Raw genomic sequence first — 5007 nt, forward strand, 5'->3', positions numbered from 1 at the left:
GGCAAAGGGCATGAGTAGCATAGACCAAGCAATACTTTGTAACAAACCATCACGTTTGTATTGACAATTAATTTCAATTAATACAATAGTAAAGGGAGTTTATGAAAAGCAAGCATTCAGAGTAGTAGGATAAAAGATACTGAAAAGCAGTGCACAATGCCATACGGGCATTTTCACAAACACATAGCATGCATGTTAAATAATCGAATGAAAATAATAAATTGAACATGCAAGCAACCCTTTAAAAATAAATATATATATATATATATATATATATATATATATATATTAGTTTAATTTCACTCAAATAAATTCTTAATATCTGATATATAATATATATAATTGTCAAATAATTCCTCTAATAATCCACAAGTAAAATATAAAAATAATGACCCAAATAAATTTCTAACACCAATGAAAATAATGCAATGAATGAAAGTATGTAAATAAACTAAAATAAAATAAAAAGAAAAAAAAGAGAGATGAGAAGGGAAAGAAGATAAGAATGGAAGAAGAAAGAAATAAGAAAAGATAAGAAAAATAAGGATTAGAGAAGAAAAGATAAGAAATTTGGCTGATCTGGATAATCTGTGCGCCGCTTGTGACGCGGACGCGTGAGTGACGCGGTCGCGTGGTGCGCAAGAAGGTCAGGTGCCGCGGACGCGTGGGGCACGCGTTCGCATGGGAGGGCTTGGGCTTCCAGCACGAGTCCAGCCCAACTCCAGCATAACTTTCGGCCATGCACCCTTTTGACGTCGATTTTCAGGTCACGCGGCCGCGTGGGTGACGCGGTCGCGTGGGAGGCCAAAGTTCCCATGGGACGCAGACGCGTCGGCGACGCGGTCGCGTGGGGTGATTTGTGCCATTGGCACGCCTCTAGCGCTGCTCCTGTGAAACTCTCTGTTCATATTAATATTATCTCCCATCTCCTTGCGACGCTGACGCGTCGCTGATGCGGTCGCGTCGCGTGCTCGCTCTCTTCTTTTTTTTTTTAATCCAAAAAGAAAATGCAGAATGCAGTGTTAATATGAATGTGATGCAAAACTCCAGGTTCAATATAATAAAATAAAATAAGACTCGAAAACAAATAAAACTAAATAAAAATAAAAAAGGAACGATCATACCATGGTGGGTTGTCTCCCACCTAGCACTTTTAGTTAAAGTCCTTAAGTTGGACATTTGATGAGCTTCCTGTTATGGTGGCTTATGCTTGAACTCATCCAGGAATCTCCACCAGTGTTTGTGATTCCTGTAACCTTTGGGGTCCCAAACTAGGCATGTAAAACCCTTGAGCAGCTTCAAAAAGATTCTTAGGCTCCCGGGGTAACAAGTGTCAGAGCAGATTCCAGGATCCCAAACCTTGCTTTTACACCCGTCTTTAAGTTGATTATCATGATTCCATCCGGGTGGTTCAGCTTTAGAATTCTCACTGAAGCATCCAAACAACTTCCTAGACCCATTCAGTTGAGCTCTATACCAACCTTTACTCTTAAACTTAAAGCTTCCAACCATGATAAACCTTGCAGGACAATTCTTACCACTGGCCATCTTTCTCCTACTCTTAATGTCACAAAGAGCTCTAAGTTGACCATCCGTCTCCAGTAGCCCATATTCAAGTGGGATTAGAAAGCTATGGGATATGAATTTTACCCACTTGAATGTTGTAAAGGATGATAGCAACTTAGGGGGAGGTGTTTTTAATGAAATTGCAAGCTCCACTCCCTTGTGCTCTTCTCTGATAATTACCACCTCTTTGCAAGCTTCTTCAATTTCAACCTCTTCCTCTTGGTAGCTTTCTTCCAATTCAATCTTCTCTTCATTGCTTTCCAAGGGCATGGGAGGTTGTGCTTCTTCTTCTTGAATCTCCATCTCTTGATCAACCTCTTCCAAGTCTTCAACTATGATATGCTTTGGAGGTGGTACACCCTCCTCAGCATCAAATTCAAACGTCTTGGAAGGAGGCTCTATGTCTTGACTTTTCCATGGAGGTTCTGCATCTCCTAAGTCTTCAACCAACTCTTCTTTTTCTTGAACAATGACAGCTTCTTCTACTTGTTCTAGTACAAATTCATTCTCTGTCTTGTCCACTGGGGTTTCTTGTATTTCCTTCATGCTACGCTCTTCACTAGACTGTCCACATGGGGCTGTGGCTGATCCTTGTGTATTTAAGTGCCTAGAAGCCCATTGAATTAATGCTTGCCCCAGTTGTTGAGTGGTTGCCTGAAATCGATCCATTGTTTCCTTGAGACGATCCTTTGCCTCTTGATGCACTCGGCTTTCATAAATAGGATCATAGTGCTCTTGGATTGATGGATATGGAGATGGTGAATATTGAAGTGGTGGTTCCTATGAGTAATTGGGTTGGAATTGGGGTGGTTCTATATATGGTTCATATGGCTCATAAGGTGGTTGGTATGGTGGTTGAGGGCTAGGGTTATATGGAGGTGAATGGTGGTAGTTGGCTTGTGAGTGTGGTAGTTCAAAGTTATGTCAATAACCAATAATAAGGCACACGTTTGCAATTCCTCGGCAACGGCGCCATTTTGACGTTAGGATTTTTGCCAGTAAAGAATATCATAAAAACAGTCGCGTTGTAGATATAGTTTCTAAACTAACAAAAATTCCTTCGTACAAACGTTTTGGTTGTCACAAGTAACAAACCCCTTTAAAATTGATAACCGAGTATTTAAACCTCGGGTCGTCTTCTCAAGGAATTGCAGGGAGGTATGTTCTTATTATTGGTTATGAGTTTGTAAATTGGGGTTTTGGAAGTAAGGTGGGAATATGTTATATGACAAATAAAATAAATAAATAACTGTAAAATAAGCTTTTGGCAAGGTGAGAGAAATTGGAAGTCCAGACCAAGTTATCCTTATCAATGATAATGAAAATTGAATCTTAATTCCACTTAGTCAACCTTTACTAAAGTAAAGGAAAGTCAAGGGACAAATTGGTTTGATCTTCGAATCCTATTTATTTCCTAAGAAAAGATTGGGATTATTGAAGTTCAATCAATTGGCAAGATGACAATTAACAATTATGCTATTAAGTTGGATAATTCTTGAGTTACTGATTTCTTAACCAAGACCAAAAGGGGAAAAGTAAATCTACTGAAATAAGAATGCCTTCAGATGGGAAGCAATAATCATGTAAATAAAAGAGAGCAATAATAACTGAAATACCTCAAATAATATTAATTCAAGTAATCTGGAACAGTTCATAAATTATATAAAAATAAAGAACCTGGGATTGAGAGTCACTCCTAAAACTAAGAGAAGTCCTAAATCCTAAGAGAGAGAGGAGAGAACCTCTCTCAAAACTAATCTAAATCATGAGAAGTGAATTATGAGAGCCTGTTTATGAATGGATGCATTCCCCCACTTTATAGCCTCTAATCTGTGTTTTCTGGGCCGTAAACTGGGTCAGAAACAGTCCAGAATTCGCTGGTTTCGAATTTTGCCACGCTGGATTTCTGTCACAGCGACGCGGCCGCATGGATCACGCGGTCGCGTCGCCTAGCGTCAGGGAAACTATAACATATTATATATCAAATCGAAGCCCCGGATATTAGCTTTCCAATACAACTAGAACCGTGTCGTTTGGACCTCTGTAGCTAAAGTTATAGTTGTTTGAGTGCAGAGAGGTCAGGCTGGACAGCTTAGCAATTTCTCCAACTTCTTGCATTCCTTCCACTTTTGCATGCTTTCTTCCCATCCTCCAAGCCATCCTTGCCTTATAATATCTGAAAACACTTAACACACATATCAAGGCATCTAATGGTAATAAGAGAGGATTAATAATAAGCAAATATAAGATCAAAGAAGCATATTTTCAATCATAGCACATAATCAGGAAGGAAATATAAAATCATGCAAATAGTATGAATAAGTGGGTAAAGAGTTGATAAAATCCACTCAATTGAGCATAAGATAAACCATGAAATAGTGGTTTATCAGTAACGTTGGATGTCCAACGCTACCTCAAATGTGAGCATCAGCCACCATGCATCAACCAATGAATGCATCAAAGCTTTGCTAAAATCATGAGAATTCTTATCATACTTAGCATACAAGTAATCACAGCATAAATCATCATGAAATTGCATCAAATTACTCATGGTTGAATGAATATAGGCACACATGAATTTTTTCCCAATTTGCTTACTTATAGCTCAAGAAAGTGCATAAAACATATTAAAAACAAGGAAAAAGGCTAGTGAAACTAGGCTAAGATGCCCTAGCATCACAACTCATCTCGATGAAAAGCTTGAAGACATTCACTGGCGGACAAGCTATACACCAGCCAACCTCTACAAGAACAATTGGCGCCCACCGTGGAACCTCGAAATAAAAACCCTTCTTTCTATAGGCCCCATTTCCAAACCTTCCAGTGGTTTCAAGCTTACCTACATCTTTGTAAACGAAGGTCGTATAATAAAACATTGTTGCCCAAAAAAGGCCGATTTATATCTATTATCTCTATTTTCTGATCTATATCTATTATCTCTGTTTTTTGATCTATTCTGTTATTTTCATTTTTCAATCTATATCTATTATCTCTATTTTTTTATCTATATTTGTTATCTATGTTTTCTGATCTATATCAATTATCTCTATTTTTTATCTATATCTGTTATCTCGTTTTTCAATCTATATCTATTATTTCTATTTTTTTAATCTATATTTGTTATCTCTATTTTCTGATATATATCTATTATCTAGTCTATATCTCTTATCTCTATTTTTCTATCTATATCTGTTATCTCTATTTTCTGATCTATATCTGTTATCTCTATTTTTTATCTATATCTATTATCTCTGTTTACCTATATATATATCTGTTATCTCTATTTTTTATCTATATCTATTATCTCTATTTACCTATCTATATTTGTTATCTATGTTTTCTAATCTATATATGTTATCTATATTTTTCGATCTATATCTATTATCTCTGTTTGCTTATCTATATCTGTTATCTCTATTTTTTTAGGTACATCTGTTATCT

This window comes from Arachis ipaensis, chromosome B08 (assembly GCF_000816755.2).
Source record: "Arachis ipaensis cultivar K30076 chromosome B08, Araip1.1, whole genome shotgun sequence".
Lineage (NCBI taxonomy): Eukaryota > Viridiplantae > Streptophyta > Magnoliopsida > Fabales > Fabaceae > Arachis > Arachis ipaensis.